General features: G+C 47.8%; 1 long non-coding RNA gene across 1 annotated transcript; it reads left to right on the top strand.

Annotated features, from left to right (window-relative positions):
* Window positions 1-1563: 1563 nt before the first annotated feature.
* On the top strand, window positions 1564-8146 carry LOC132655836 (uncharacterized). Its single transcript, XR_009593716.1, has 2 exons — window positions 1564-5926; window positions 7361-8146. It is a non-coding gene; the product is annotated as an uncharacterized LOC132655836 (long non-coding RNA).
* The last annotated feature ends 8832 nt before the right edge of the window (window positions 8147-16978 follow it).

Below are 16978 nucleotides of genomic sequence, written 5' to 3'. Positions count from 1 at the left end.
GATCCAATAAATCACAGGATGTTTACTGAGCCACACATACATGGCACACATTCAGTGGACTCTCTTCTTTCCCGGGCCCTGACTGGCTTCCCTGACCTGGCTTCTGTGGGGCTAAGGGTAAGATGACTAGTGAATCGGCCACCACAGGGCAGAACTGGAGCCTGGGGGCCTCAAGGCCACAGGGCAAGGACCAGATGAGGCTCTTGGGAAATCGTGCTTTAGTGTGTATAAAGATAAATCACCTTCATTAGGTCATTTCTGTTCCCCCCAAATGAGAACAGATTAAATACTCCATAGCCCCCCAAGCTGTGTGTGTGCGCGTGTGTGCGCGTGTGTGTGTGTGTGTGTGTGTGTGCGCGTGTGTGTGTGTGTGAGTGCGTGTGTGTGTGTGTGTGAGTGCGTGTGTGTGTGTGTGTGCGCGTGTGTGTGTGTGTGTGTGTGTGTGTGTGTGTGTGTACATGCTTGTAGTATAGCTGTCATTGTTTAATGTACTTTTAGGTATTTTATTTTTACTTATCAGTGCATTCTTACTTAATGTGCTTAATTACCCATTATTTATTCTTAATTTTACTGCAAGCATTTTAGCTACTTGCTTTCAATGAAAAAGGAAGAGGAACCAGTATAGATGATGGTGTTATTTGAATCATTTTGCTTACAGAAGCAATGCTTCCTTGGCTTAGCTTTTAGACACCGAGAGGCCTGAGTTAAAAACAGCTGGCTGGGGTGCGGCTCAGTGGTAATGCTCTGGTCCAGCACACATGCACATGTCTGGGTGCACATGTCTGAAGACAGCTTGGTCTTGGGGAACTCTGTCAGGTGCCCCTGAATCCTCTTGCTGGTCTGTGTTCTGTTTTTTGAATGCAGTTCCATGAAGATGGTGATGAGCCTGAGGGAAACCTCAATCCTCTGAGAGTGAGCTGCTAAAACAGCCTTAAGATTGGTGTCTGCTGTTAAGTGGCCTGTGGACAGAGGGTTTCAGCAGTGTTGATGTGAGATTGAGCCAGAGAGATGTGGGTGTGCTGCTCAGGCTGTGTGGCCCTCTGCGATGTGGAGCCGAGGACGCAGATCCAGCTCCTGACAAGGGCACCTCTGTTCATGGTTTGTACATTGAAATACAGTCTTGCTGTGTGAACCAGGCTCACCTCAAAGTCATCATTTAGCATAGGCAGCCTTGAACTTGTAATGTTCCTGCCTCAGTCGCCTAGATACTGGGCTTGCAAGCATTTATCATTGTGCCCAGTCTCATGGCTCTTTCAGAGAACAGTTCCCTTGTTCCAGCTCACTCTCTTTTTCACCCTCATTCTTGCCCTCAAAAGCCTGTCAAGTGTTTTTCATGCTTAGCACAAAAATCTGGCACCGTCCTGTCACAGTGGTTTGTTTTTGTTGGTTGGTTTGTTGGTTTGTTTTTGTTTTGTTTTCAGAGCCTAGGCTTTGGAACTAAAAAAGGCTCATTCCCCATGCTCCTTCTAATGTAACATTTTCTTACTTTATCAAAGAATCCAGGAGCTTCAATGAGGAAGAGCTGAGAGGATGAGGAGGTGAGGCTGTGTCTGTAAGGTAAGGCAGGGGTGATGTGGCCGGGCAGGGGTGAGGTGGTGACAAGAGGTTGTGGCTGACAGGAAAAAGAAAAGACCAGAAAGCAAACAGCGGGTACTTAAGTCATTTAGCTTTAGAGATGTCACAACACTCACAGCTTTACTATCTAGAGGAAGATGTAAAAGTCACATGATATTTGCAAACTGTGTTGTTGCTGTTTCCAAAACAGGGTCCTACAGAACTAGCTCGTCCTGGCCTCGAACTCGCTTTGTAGCTGAGAATGATGTTCTGCTCAGATCACAGCCTGTGGTACCATGCCTGGGCTATGCAGTGCTGATGTTTGAACCCAGGGCTCTGTGAATGCAAGCACGCTCTGGCCAAGCTGTGTTGCTGGTTTACACTTTGCTTTGTTGTGGTCTTTTTTATTTGCCTGTTTTGTCTGAGAACCATTTTCCCAGACAGCTCTGCCAGGCCCCAGCTGCTAGGGTTTCACCAAGGGAAGTGAGGGAAAGACCTTTGTCCTCAAGGAGATCAGGTGAGAGAGCTTACACGGTGGTAAGGGGAGGGAGGAGGGAGGGAAGGAGAGAGAGAGAAAGCAGGAGCAGTAGATGGCAGAGAGGGCTTTATTTTTCTTTCTCTCAGTTTACTTATTTTTATCTAATGTGCTGGGTGTTTTATCTGCATAAAACATACATGCAGTGTCTGTGGAGGCCAGAGGAGGGTGTCTGACCCAGTGCGGCTGGGGTTACAGGGTGGTGAACTGTCATGTGGGTGCTGGGAATTGAACCTAGAGCCTCTGCCATAGCAGCCAGTGCTTTCAACCGCTGAGCCATCTCTCCGACTGCCAGGAGGGTTTGCTCTTAAGCAAGATGTCAGCATTGCTGAGAAAAGAGCTGAGCCAAGGAGAAGGGAGCAGTAGAGATGCCCAGAGCAGGAATAGCCATGCTGAGTGTGGGGTCAAGTGCAAGTTCTCTGAGGCAGGAGACTGCCGGGCATGGGTGGAACAGTTTATGCTGTGTGGAGGGAACCAGGGGAAAGCAGCCCTGGCTTCAGAGCTAGGGTGCAGACAGATGCCCGAAGGCCCTGCTTGGGACAGCAGGAACTCAGGAAAACACGCAGGTTGACTCCCTGGGAACCGAGGCTGCTGAGGCCTCTGTGGGCACCACTGGGAGGCCCTGACCTGGTTGTGATGATGCTGTGCTGTGCAGAAAAGTAGGGAGGGCTGCTGTCCAGTGTGCCCAAGTATGTGATACCCATGGGAAGGGATCTGTGGACACCCCTGCAAATTCAAAATTCTCTCAGGCAATAGAGGCAGGAAAATGGTTTGAAATATCCATATCTATATATAATATTACTTCATTTAAGTTTTTAGACAATAGGATTGGTATTTAGGAAATAGGATTTTTAAATCCAAACTCATCTTTTTAAATAATGTTTTTTGAGATTTTTATTTTTAGAGACAGGGTTTAGAGCCCTGGCTGTCCTGGACTCGCTTTGTAGTCCAGGCTGGCCTTAAACTCACAGAGATCCTCCTGACTCTGCCTCTGCTTCCTGAGTACTGGGATTAAAGGGTGTAAACCACCATGCCTGGCTGTTTTGAGATTATAATTAAAACATTCTCCCCATAACTTTTTAAAGCTTCATTTAAAGTTGGCATCGGGCTCATTTCCATTTTCTAATATTTTCTGTTCCTCAAAGGCAATGTTGGCATTGAATATAGGCTAAACATTTAGTATAGGCTGAACATACAGTATGCACACATACCACCTTTAAAGAAAACCAAACCTGCCACTCTTAAATATTGCTAATGAAGCCAGGTAAGGTGGCGTACACCTGTAATCCCCAAATGTGGGAGGTTGGGGCAGGGGGATTTTTTTTTTTGAGGACAGCCTGGGCTCCACCATGAGACTATCTCAAGAGCCAAAAGCTATCATGTAGTCTGTGGTGGATGCTTGGAGCAATGGCAAGGCGCGTGTGTGCATGCCTGCACGAGTGGCCCAAGCTACATTTCTTCTTGTTGTCAGGTCCAGACATGGAAGTTCTGGACCTGAGGGAACCTATCATTACCCTGCCCTTAGCCAGTGGACAGAGAGCTGATAATTCCGCTATGTCAGTCTGTCTTGTACACTGTGGTGTGGTGTTGTGGTTTGAGGTGTCCACCAGCTAGCTGCTCATCAACCACATACAGAACTATGATTGTTGTTGAATCATGATGCTCCTAAAGGGAGGCCTGAGTAGGATGATCTTCACATGGAAGGCACATCTGCTGGGTGCTTACAGTGGCTCACCCTCCATCTCTCAGCTGCCCCTGGAGCCTTTCCTTGTGAGTGAAAAGTGTCTATGTCCTGGTCATCTAGAGGAAGGGAAGGTGGAAGTCCAGGCTTGGGGTACTGGTGATTTTCTGGAAAACAGTGAGGATGAGGGAAGGGACATGAGCCCTCGGAGCGCTGGAAGCTGAGGCGGGGTACCAGGCATTGCTAGGAATCTATGTGGAGATGCTTGTGTGTTGGAGAGAGGTTGGGCTGACTGCTGGAAGGCAGACCTGTCTCAGAGAGGAGGGCGGCCCAGGCCACAGATATCCAGGGGGAGAAAGCTCTGCCTTTCCACCCTTTTGGGGTGGGGGGTAGGAGTGCTGGTTCAAACTCTGTAAGCAGATTTGAGCAGACACATCTCTGCCCCACCCTTGACAGTGGCTTGGCCTGGATCTAATCCCTCTGTTGTCTGTAAGTGGAATTCACTTCTGAAGGATGGAAGCTGGCATGGCTCAGGACGGGGTGCACAGGGAAAGGAGCCGCCTGCCATGGGTAGTTCTGTTTTACACACCTGCCAAGGCTTCCTCACATACTCCCAGCACAGAGGGCAGTGGGAGGATCCTCACTCTGTGAGGAGGACCGCAGCTCTGACTTGGCCCTGTGGCTTCCTCACAGCTGTGCTCTGTCCTCCACACGCTCCTAACCCCAGAGAGGCTGGTGTGCTCAAGTTCTCAGTGCTGCAGGTTAGTGGATGTGTTAACCAATCCCCCTGGGCCTCAAGGATCCTTCTAGAAGGTGCTCAAGAGTCTGCAGACTGGATGAGCCAGGCAAACTCCACAACAGCAAACTAAAAAACCCCAGACAGGCTGGGCTTTCCAAACAGCAGGGGGCTCTATTCACCCATATAATAAATGAAAACAAAAATTTTTTTTTTCTCTTTCAGTACAGATTTGCTGTGGTAACATAATTTTTAAAACTGCTTAGGAATCAAATACTACATTTTAAATTTAACATTTAAATAATTATTAAAATTTAATTTAAAAGACAAAGAAAAGCCCTGCCAGGGCAGGAGGGTGTGGTCAGCAGTAGAGCACAGACATACAGGAGCTCTGGCTTCAGACCCAGGGCCCCCCTGCATAACACCCATTATAGAAAATTCTTCAAAAGTGCGACCACACCCACTGCTCACGGAGTCCGACCTGGCCGGGCTCACCATCCACATGGCTACAGTAATTATCACACTGACAGTAGCAGCTCAGGCATTTTCAGGGGATTTGGTGAGCGTGGCCCTGAGGTAAGTGCTTCTGTCACTGGCTCCCTAATTCTCAGAGCAGAGCGGCCCTGTGGGGATCATGTTGGCAGGAAACTGAGTCAGCCGGCCAGCCACACAGTCTTCCTCCAGTCTGCCTGGCTCCGAAGCCGAGATCTTAACCACCTGGCCCTTCCACCTCACGGTGCTGCAAATCACTTCTCCTTCTGGCCTCTCCCTGGGGTCTGGAAAGCAGCCAAGCGGTTGTAGGAAGCTCTCATTTTGAACTCGGAGGAACTGGGAGTGATCATTACTCGTGATCGGCGGTGGGGGGACGTCGGCATGGGGGCACTCTAGTTTGCTCTGAAGTCTACAGCTGGATGCAAGACGACCCTGGCATTTCAGCCAACTGCTGCTTCGCCACTGACCCAGGGCAGGGCCGGGAGGGAGAAAACTTAGATTCCAGCCCTGGCTTCTTTACTTTGATGGGGGTCACACCTTCAGCTTCCTAAGCTTCTTGGAAACTTCAGGGATTTGCTTGGCCTCCCTCAGAATTCTGAACGGGTCCAGGACTGCACAGGTTGCCCCAGGGCGATCGATGCAAAGGGAGTGTTTTCTATGGTGGGTACTGGTGTTTTCCTCTGAGGGAAGCAGCAGGCACGCCACCCGAGAGCAAAGCTTTGTGGAGGGATATTTTTGAGACTGATGCAAAAGCCTAAGCAGTCATGACGTTCCAGTGACTCAGCTGTGGGTGGAAGTGATTTTAAATAATGACAGTATCACCATCTCCCCTCCCACAGTGTCACACATCACCAAAGACAAGCTCCCTGGCCCTGAACCCAATGATTCAGCTACACCGCGCTGTGGTGAAGAGAACGAAGGGACTCAGGTGGGTCATAGGCAGTCCCTCTGAACCATGAGAGCCGGTTTTGCATGTGGGAGCCAATGGCTTTCTCTTCCTCAGAAACAAGTATAGGCAAAACGAGGGAGGAAAAAGGTCACCTTGCCCATCTGCCCACCAATCATAAAGCAGTCCTCTGGGAGTTAAGTACAGCATAATTATAGCCACCATTGTCAGGAAGAGGCCACTTGAGTTAATTAGAAAGGGAAGCCACCCAATTGCAGTTAAAAAACATGTAGAGATTGGTAGTCTTTGAGAGAAAGAAAGAGCAGTGATTGAATAGAGCCATTTACAGATAGCTTTTCAGAGAGAACAACAGAATCAGCTCAGCTAAGAAGTACAGGTCATGGCTGTGCTTGGAGCTAATGAGTGACCAAAACAGTGCCTGTCACCAAGGCAGTCCTGTGTCCTCCCTAACCCCGGGTGCCTTCAGAGGTAAGGGGTCAATTAAGGACGTTGCTGGTACCTTGTAAAGGATTGCAGTGACCCCAGCAACAACTTACAGTGGGAGGAAGGGAGGGGTGGTTTCCTAGGAGCTGTTGCCTCATGAATAAACATGAGTTTGACATAGAGAGGACTGTGTTGGAATAGAGATGCCAACTATGGCCACAGTGCACCTCATGAACCAGAGGCTGCAATGGTTAAAGGCTTCAGCTCTAGCCCTCACCTATGCCGAAGTCTGGGGCTCCTGGTGGAGAGCTGGGGCCTGGAGGTTTTCTTTTATGAATTAAGAAGTGTTTGCAGTGGGCTGGGGCATGGCTTGGATGTGCTTAATGCCTTGGATTCTATCCCCAGAACCACCACCAAGCAGGCAGGCAGGCAGGCAGGCAGGCAGACAAGCAAACCATTATAGACTGTAAGAACACATTCAAATTAAAAATAAGGTTTGCTTCTTGATGAAAATAAGAGTTGGTTGTGATGGTGAATACTGTGGCACCAGTAGACAGAAGGCTGAACTGAAGGACCTCAAAGTACAGACAGAAAGGAGAACAGCCTTCTCCCCTCTTTTACTCTCCTTTCTGTTTATTTGAGTCTTTATTTTAGAAAACTCAAAATTGGTAAATCTTTCTTCTTAGAAATGTACATAAATCCTTTGGAGACTCTATTGCCATTTTGTTAGTTCTGTGACCTAGAAATGTCTCTCAAGATGGCAGAAGCCAGAAAGGGTATTGGCTCCCCTGGAGTTATGGACAATTATTAGCTGCCCCACATGGGTGCTGGGAATCAAACTCTGATCCTCTATAAGAACAGCCAGTGCTCTTAACTGCTGAACCATCTTTATGGTCCTATATTCTTTTAGTTATTATGAAACAAAAATCTGTCTGTCTGTTTTGCCCTCATGCTCCTCCTACCTCCACTGTCTTCACTTCCATTTTATAGCTATGTGTCACCATGCCTACCTTTTTTTTTTTTTTTTAATAGACAATGATTCATTATGTATCATTGGCTGAACTCCTGTGTGGACTGTGCTGGCCTCAAACCTACAGGATTCTCCTGCCTCTTCCTTCTAGTGCTGGGATTAAAGGCCTTCACCACTATGCTCCACACTTGATATATTCCTAGAAGTCCAGTCTGCTCCGTTCCTGGGTGTGTATCCCAGAAGACCTTGAACATGTGTCCACAGAAGGACTTTTAGATCATCTTCACAGTAGTTCGTTCTTGGCAGCAAAAGTCTGGAAACAAGCCACGCACACTTACCAAGAGGAGAATGGATGAATGACTTGTACACCCGTATAACAGAGTACTATCCTGTCACTAAAATAAATTAGCAACATGTGAAATAACATTAGCGACACGCAAAAACAGTGTGTTGCTCCAGAGAAGCCAGACAGAAAGACTACACACAGTCATCTACGATGGCGAATTAATCTACTGTAGAGGCAGTGGCTCCCGCCTGCAACGGTGTGTAGAGGCCTGAAGGCAGCCTGGATCTGCTCCTCAGCTAAGGTCCACCTTGTTTCGTTTGTTTACTATTTATTTATTTCTGTTTACTTATTTACTGGTTGTTGTTGTGGTGGGTTTTTGTTTGTTTGTTTTTTGAGACAGAGTTTCTCTGTGCAGTCCTGGCTGTCCTGAAACTCACTCTATAGACCAGGCTGGCCTTGAACTCAGAGATCTGCCTGCCTCTGCCTCCCAAGTGCTGGGATTAAAGGTGTGTGCCACCATGCCCAGCATTTGTTTAATAAAAAAAACAATTATGTGAATGAATGTTTTGCCTCCCTGTATGTATGTGTGTGCCTGGTGCCCAATGAGGTCAAAAAGAAGTAACTGAAGTTACAGATGGTTGTAGGTCACCATGTGAGTGCTGGGGAATTGAAGCTGGCTCCTCTGCAACAGCTACCATAGCTCTCACCACTGAGCCACCTCTCCAGCTCCTATTGTTTGTTTTTGAGACAGAGTCTATGCCTGAATCTCATAAAGTAGGCTGGGGTGTCTGGCCAATTAGGGCCTGTCTCTGCCTCCCCAGCGTTGGAAATTTAAGCACTGACCCACACACCCAGCTTTTCTATTCTGGGTTCTGGAGATCAAACTCAGATTTATTGATGGAGCCACCCATCCTCCATCCTCATGTTCTATCTTGACTGTTAGAGTGGAGGGCTCCTTACGTGTTTGCAGAATGATTAGACTCTATCAGCAGGGTCCGGGGTGATTAAACTTGAACTGTGCATAGAAAAGGGCATCTTTTTCAATACCCCGGCTAGGTACCTGATGGGAATTTTGTTCTGGATTTCTGGAATCTGGATCCCACGCGGAGGCCAGCGCTTCAGGGTCGACTGAAGACTCCTTTGACAGCTTTTCTGTTTCCTCACTAATGTAGGGGCCAGTGAGTTCTCTGGGTCTGTTTATCAAGATGTTGATACTATTCTCTAAGACTCTGCCTTATGACCCAATCAATTCCATGACCCCACTTCCTCATGCCATCACCTTGGGGCTTAGGTTTCAACATAGAAATTCTGTCGGGAAACACAAATATCCGGAAACACAAACTCTCCAGAAGTGTGTATAACTGATTCAATATAAAGCATACGTAAGTAAAGTTTATTCTCAGAAGTAATAATAAATTTCTCTTTAGCAAATTTTGAAATAGAAAATGAAACTTCTTTCTTATCCGAGGGGAGGTCCAGTTCACAGGCAGCATCAGCGAGGCTGCTCCAGTGCGCAGTCTTGACGAGCAGTGCATGCTTGCCCCAGGACTGCCCTGCCTCCTCTCTGGGCTTTGTTAGGATACGGGCAGAGGGCGGCCACAGCCGATGGTGCTTCCCACAGCTCCCCGGGGAAAGCCTCCGCTGTCAGTGTGGCCTGCAGCCCACAGGTGACTCAGGGTCATCTGTCCAAGGGACGAAAGCTCTGTGATTCACACACAAGGGGTCTTTTCCTCAGAGGGAAAACAGAAAACTCTGTCTTTAAATATTTCATTTCTTTTAGAAGATGTCATATTAACTCACTGTTGAAGCAGGGATTCATTTAGAAGAAATCCTCATCAGCGTTTTGTATCTGATTAAGGAGAAAAAATTCTTCTTGGAGAGACAGTGAAGGACTTAGGAAAAACAGCAGATTCTTGTCAGTGTTTATGAGATTCAGAGAGAAGCCTGCTTCTTTTCTGTCATAAGAGCCCTGGTTCCTGTTTCCAAAGTTGGTGATATGGCTCTGCCTACCACTGACAGGACAAGTGACTGGTTTTGTCACCTTCACCATAGGGCCAGGCAAGGCAAAAGAGCCTGAATTATAGCTCATTGTAACTAAGAAGCCATCATAAAGTGGGCAGATATCAGAATGGAATCTGAGAGTGGTTTGTAGAGGGTTGTGTACAATGGTCATGGAAGGCTAGAGGAAAGAATGTGAACCAGCCTACAGTTGCCAGTCTGGAAACCCTGCCTGCTCGATGGTATGTCTGCCACTCACTCCCGGAGTAAGGGAGGACAGAAGAGAGGGACTAAAGTGGAAGTTGGGTGGGGGAGATTGAGAGAGACAGAAAGACAGACACAGATCAATTTCATTCTGTAAAGTTGTAATGGTGGAACCTAAGTTGTCATAGAGACCTCAGGCTGTTGGAGATGGCAGGACCATGGGACATCCCGCAAGGAAGGATGCAGGTGTGAAGAAGAGCCACTCAGAGGAGAGGCTAGGCGGCAGACGCAGAGCTGGAGAGACGCGGCTGCCCAGCCTCCGGAGCAGGTCCTGCATCATGGTCTCTAGCTGCTGGACCTGGAGCTCAAGAATTTGCTGTGTACCCTTCTGGGTCACAATGGTGACTGGGTCTGATCATTCCTGTCTATCTTTGGTCACCATTTGGGTTTAACTACAAAAGAAAGGGAAGGAAGGAAGGAGAGAGGGAGGGAAAAGGGAGAGGAGAAAGAGAGAGTTCCACACAGCAGTAGGCAATAGTGCATCGCCTTTTTAATTTTAGACCAAGTTTGGGACCAATTTGCTATGTAGCAGTGGTGAGGATTGTATGTATATTGGATGCTGGGTTCTTTGTGGAGATGGACTCATTTCATTCTGGTTCCCCTGTAACCATTTATCTCTCTCTAAGGCCGTCTAGCTGCACCTGAGATTTCAGCTCAGACAAGCCCCTTAATTCCCAAAGGCTCAACTGATGGGCATGGGCCTACGGTGTCCCCGCCTTCTGCTGGGCCACAACATGTTCTCAGAGTCTCCCAGCAGCCGATAAGCCTAGAGTGCGCAGAGGAGGATTCAGCAGGCCTTCCTGCCTCTAACCAATGCCCGAACCCAACACTGCAGCCTTACTCCTTTAGTTGAAGACCGTGGTTGCTCAGAAAAGTTCCCACTTTTGTGGTGGTGTGACTGCTGAGGATTAGCTTATAGGAAGCATTCCCCTTGGGAGGATTTATTTTTATTTTTATTTTTTTTTTTTGGTTAGCAAATAAATGGGTTTTCCTGAATGCGAATCTGTATACTTTGCCCTTGTTCATCCCCACCATTGCCTTCTCTTGCTGGTAGGAGAGAGGAAGAAAACAAAGGGCAGGAGGAAGGAAAGATAAACAGTGAAGACAGGACCAGATGCTCAGGAGGAAGGTGCAACTGAGTGTGTGTGGGGGTGAGGTGAGCTTTCCGTCATCATCATTGCAAAGCTGCATTGGAGGAGGAGCAGGTGAGGCTGCTCAGGAGCTGCAGCGCTTGCTGCCTGACAGCCCAGGTTTCATCCCCAGGGCTCACCTATGGAAGGAGCAAACCAGTTCCTCTAACCCCAGATCCACTGCGGCTGCCTCCTCCAGGAATTGGCCACCTCCCGGCCTGTGGAGGAAGAAATGCCTCCAGCCTGTACTCCATGCAGCCCCACTCCCCTGAGCTGGGGGAATGTTTATGCAGGCTCGCGCTCAGTACTCCTCAACCTCCGCCCTCCGGCAGGAAATGCTCCTGGCCTTTGTGAACACCACACCACAGTGCTCACGCTGCTGCTCACACGGAGCCTCCACTGCCTATTGGGCCCTGGCAGCGGTTACAGTGTAGAGGTTGTCTGATGCTGATTGGGAGCCATGACGAGGCCTCTGCTCATCTGTCACTTACATTACCTGGTCTGGATAATTGGTTTTTACTGTCAACACCAACCTTGAAACTAGACCATACATTTCTTCAAAGTAGGAATCTTCTTTCTTCTTTTTGTTTTGTTTTTCAAGACAGGGTTTCTCTGTGGAGTCCTGGCTGTACTGGCACTAATTCTATAGATCAGGCTGGCCTTGAACTCAGAGATCCACTTTTGTCTGCCTCCAGAGTGCTGGGATTACAGGTGTGTGCCACCACCTCCTGGCTAAAGTAGGAATCTTGAGTTGAACATTTTCATCTCCTTTTTTCACTTGTTCAAAGTAAGGTCTGCCAGGCAGGGTGCCAGGGGCTAAGTATGACCGTGAGGCAGTCTGGTCCACCCTCAGGAAGCTCACCGTTTCCCGAGAGTTGGGGCGTGCAGTCACTCCACACAGTGATGTAACAACAGACTATGAAAATGCCCCATTTCCTATGAGGTCCTCGTAGCCATCACAGTGTCCCAGTATAACACACCACTCTCCCGTGTGTGGTGATGCCAACATGCACAAGCCTACTGAGGCCAGTTACATGAAAGTGTAACTGATACAGTTACTACACAGGACTACATTTATGGCTTCTGTGTTTCTATACTAGACTACTTATTGATTAAATGTGTTTTTTGATGATTTTGCACACACACACATTACTTATGCATTCTGATTAATTTTCCCACCCCCTCTTATTTTCCTCCCACCCTGTCCCTTCTCCCTTTTCCATGAGTTCCTTTTTCACATTCACATTGTTTTATTCTGTTTTGTCTTCACTAGTGCTTACTGTTGGGTAGACAACTAAAGACATGACTACTTCACCTCCCCCACACCTCTCATAACACCAGCAGGGCCCCATGAGCTCCTCCCGTATCTGTGATTGGCTGTTAAACCGACCCACTCTTGTGCCAGACCCTGTTCAGGTAAGCTTTGCTTCCATGAGATCATGATGGCCACAGCAATGTCATGTCTTGAAGGTAGCATTTCAAAGCGCTTCTTCTCATCCTCCTCCCACAATGCTTCTTAAGCCTCAGAGGGGGTGGTGTAAGTGTCCTGGTTAGGGCTGAACACTGTCATTTGTTCTCAGCACCCTGACTAGCTGAGAGCCTCTGTGGGCCATTCTGTCCTACCATGCTGTCCATTCACTGGATAGAGGTTATCTGAGTTAGCTAAACAGTGTTTGTAGGTTTCCCTCCAGGGCCTCTGGGGTTTAGACCAGATTTACAGTGTTAGGAATGGGCTTCCTCCCACGAAGCAGGCCCCAGCACCAGTGAGAGTGATTTGTTACCCTCATGACTCTTGCCTGATTGGTTAGCATTGTAGTTCATAGGCTCCTCAGCTGGGCAGGGCTGTTGGTGCCTTCTCTCCCAGCAGGCTGCATAGTACCGTCTGGAGTTAGGAAAGCTGGCCCAGGGGGACGAAGCTTCCCGTTCAGTTACAGCATGCAGTCTTCATATCACGTAAATAAGATATGTGGTATCTTCACAACTTTATCCGTTTTATTAGTAATTTAGATTGAATGTTTTTCTACACACACACACACACACACACACACATATATATAAAAGCTTCCGTAATGCTGCATGCCAGTACACTATAGTTGAGGGTTGGGCAGTGATCCACGATGTGATGTCACTGAGCTCAAGTATGAAAGAGGTAAGATGGGAGTGAGCTGCCACAGCAGATGTCCTGTGCTGACGGCAGTGCCCCTTCACTTACAGCAGTCTGGCTCAGTTCTCTCTCTCTGTGTCAGTGGAGCCGGAGAAAGCGGTGCCCTCCTGCTCCCTCTGCAGCAGCCCGAGTTCTTCCAGAGACCTCCAAAGCCGGGATCCTGGACTGAGCCATGGGAAAAGCGGAGTTGGAGCTTATTAAGGAGTTTTCCCACAGACTAAAATGTAGGCATTAAGGACTTAGGGAAAGGAGAGTCCATACCCAGCACGTGGCCTGCAGAGTCCTGCTTCAGTGCGACAGAAGCCGGACTGGCAATTTTGGCGGCTTCTGAAATCACACTCTTTAAAGAGTTTCTAAGGAACTTCTTTTTATTTTCCCTTTTAGGAAATTAGATCGTTGGGTGGTCATTACTATTTTTAAGGTTTTTATTTCATGTACATGAGTGTTTTGTCTGTGCACATGTGTACGCAGTCCTGCAGAGGCCAGAGGACGTCGGGTCCTCTGGAACTGGAGACACAGAGGTTGTGAGCTGCCATGTGGGGTCCTTTAAAAAAGCAGCCAGGGCTTGTAACCACTGAGCTAGCTCTCCAGTTCCCACAGGGTGGATTTGAGGTTTTGAGACAGGATTACAGCTGATAATACAAAACTATAGATCACAATGGTTGAAAGAACATATATGCCATACATATATACGTACACGCGCTACTTATACATACATACATACTTACATACATACTTACATACATACTTACATACATACTTACATACAAAAAATGAGAAGGTAGGTTTTTGCACTGGTTGTGTCTGTCTGTGTATGTGTGTATATGAGTGTATGCACACATGTGCATGCGCATATGGAGCCAGAGGTCAACACTGAGTGTCTTCCTATGTTACTCCCCACCTTCTTTTTGGCACAGGCTCTCTCCCTGAAGCTGGAGCTTACCATTCTGACCAGGCTGGCCGCCAAGCTCCAGGGACCCTCCTGTCTCCGCTTGCTGGCCATGCCTCACTTTTTCCGTGGATACTGGGGTCAGAACTCAGGTACTCAGTGCTTCTATGGCACAGAGTATGGTCTTCCCAACCCCAAGATGATGGATGTTTTGAATCTTTCTTTTTGTTTCTTTTTTTTTTTTTCCTGGAATTTCCTGTATAGACCAGCTGGCCTGGAACTCACACTCCTGGGTGCTGGGATTAAAGGTGTGTGCCACCACGCCCAGCTTAACTTCACACTCTTGTTTGTGAGCGTCTCAGAAAGCTTTTTTAGCTTTTAGGAAAGGAGTAATGTTAAATTCAGAGGTACCATGCCCTGTGGCTGTAAACATGGTCCTTTGCTCTTTCCATGATTTTTACCATCCATTCCTGTCTATGTATGTGTACATGCATGCATGTGCAGGTGCTCCCAAAAGCTAGAAGAGGAATGAGGCCCCCTGGAGCTGGAGTTACAGATAATTGTGAGCTGCCTCCCATGGCTGCTGAGAACAGAACGTGGGTCCTGGGAAAGGGCAAGTGCTCTTCAGCCCTGAGCCGTGCTTTATTCTCATTTGAAAGAATTCGATGTAAAAAGATGATTGTCTCTACGTGGACAATCTTCACAGCAAGTTTTCTTTCCTCTCAGCTGGTGAAGTACTTCAACCAGACTCTGGGTGAGGTGCTCCTCTCTCTCTCCTTAATTTCCCCTGACTCTCCATCCTGCCTTGAATCAATAGAAGACACATGAGATCTTTATTATGAGAGAGAAATTGAAAACTCTGTACAAACACAAGTCTCAAAGTATGTGTCTGTGTGTGTTAGTGTGTGTCTCTGTGTATGGGTGTCTGTATGCGTCTATGTATGTCTCTGTGTGTCGGTATCTGTGTTTGTGTCTGTGTGTCTATGTGTGTGTCTCTGTGTGTTTATGTCTGTGTGTCTATCTGTATTTTTGTTGTATCTCTGTGTCAGTCTCCCCCACTTGTGTGTGTGTGTAGGTGTGGGTGGGTGAGTGGGTGCTCAAGCTTGAAAGACCAGCAGAAACTGGTGCAGGGTGTTTCTGGCAGACTCTGCGGACAGGTCCACGCTTGCCTCCTCACGTGAGTAGCTGTCATTCCCGAAGCCTGTGCACAGTTAAGGGACAGAAAGAAAAGCACCTCCAGACAGCACCCTCAGGCAAGTTCGTCTGCTGGTTTTGGGAGTCTTTCATATGTTAAGTTGCAGTCAGCCACAGATTCCTTTGTCTGCAGAGCATGAATTCTGTGCTCTGTGGAACAGTTCTGGGAAGTTTGTCTAGGGCACCCGCAGTGAGGTGTGGAGTGACAAGTGGTTTCAGTAACTCTCGTGTCCTGCCGTCCCTGGCACTGTCCCCAGAACCAATCACAGGGTCAAAGACAACACATCAGTTCCTGGGTGAACAGCTGCTGTGGGCTTGCCCGTGGTTCCATCTTAACTCAGGCTCTTGTCTTGTTGCATAGAAGCAGCTTGTGACGTTACATGTCCTCTGGAGCGCAGCGCAGACACCAGGTTCAGTGAAATGAGGTTGTGCACACTGGCATGGTTGGTGGAAAGCTCTGTTTCATGATGCTGAGGCAGGGCAGGAAAGACAGGAAGACTGTGGGAAGGAGAAGGGAATCCAGGGGAAGCTTCTCACCAGCACAGTTCCTTCTGCTGTGAAGGTTTCACATATCTATATAGAGATATTTTCAAATAAGCACATTAAAATAATATGTGGAGGACTAGGTCTGTGTGACTCTTGAGAGCGGCCTTCTTTCTTTCGTGGATATTTTTAGGAATCTCAGAGGTCAGACTAAACCTTTTTTTACAGTAAATAAATCTTAAGGTCCCTACAAGTCTGTGACCTAGGGTTTCACTTTATCAGCTGTAAGCCAGCACCAAACAGTCAGGGACACTCTATGAGCTAAAAAAAAAAAAAAACCTCCAGGAGCAGTGGCTCATGGTTGTAATCCTGGCACTGAGGCAGGTGCATCTCTGTAAGTTTGATGCCATCCAGGTCTATAAAGCAAGTCCAGGACAGCCAAGGCTACACAGAGAAACCCTGTCTTGAAAAACAAAACAAAAATAAAGGGGGTGGTGGTGCTGGAGAGCAACTCAGTGGTTAAAAGCACTGTCTGCTCTTCCGAAGAACCTGGGTTCAATTCTCAGTACCCACATGACAGCTCACAACTGTCTGTAACTCAAGTTCCATGGTATCCGACACCTTCACATAGAGAAACAGTCAGGCAAAACACCAGTGCACACGAAATAAAAATAAATAAGTTATTTTTTAAAAGAGAAAAGAAAAGAAAGAAGAAGATTATTTGGCAACCTTGTGAGTTCAGACATCAGAAACCATGAAACTGTAGACACTCAGTTTGGGCTTCCGTAGAAGAAGCCCCTACCCAGGGCATAGGGTGTGTCTTGTTCTTTTCCTAGTGCCTCTCTTTCTATTAGCTCCCATATTTAAAACCCAGGCTTAAAATGTCTGTTATGCTTCAATGGGATGGCTCAGTCGGTGAAAGTTCGCAGCGCAAGCTGGATGACCTGCACTTGACCCTTAGAACATGCAGCTGAAAGAGAAAACTGGCTCTACTTGTCCTCTGATCAGGCTGCAGTGTGGAGCGAGGCCTTTTTCTCTGCCCTCTTCTGGCCGGTGAGCGTAAAGGGGAGGCGAGTCAGCGGGAAAGCAGGGAGGTACAAACCAGAGTCTCAAGACATGGGGTTTGATCTCCAGCTGCTGGCTGTGTGGTATGATCTCTGTCCTCTCACCTGTGAAAAGGGGGCGGGGCCTGCTGGCCATGCTTAGTGACCCAAGCGATGTGAAGTTGTTTTTGAAACTAAGAAGTCTTAGAAGTGGTTCCTTGCCATCACT

Source organism: Meriones unguiculatus, chromosome 8 (genome assembly GCF_030254825.1).
Source record: "Meriones unguiculatus strain TT.TT164.6M chromosome 8, Bangor_MerUng_6.1, whole genome shotgun sequence".
Classification (NCBI taxonomy): domain Eukaryota; kingdom Metazoa; phylum Chordata; class Mammalia; order Rodentia; family Muridae; genus Meriones; species Meriones unguiculatus.
The sequence above is the reverse complement of the archived record's forward strand: the minus strand, read 5'-3'. Positions and strand labels throughout refer to the sequence as shown.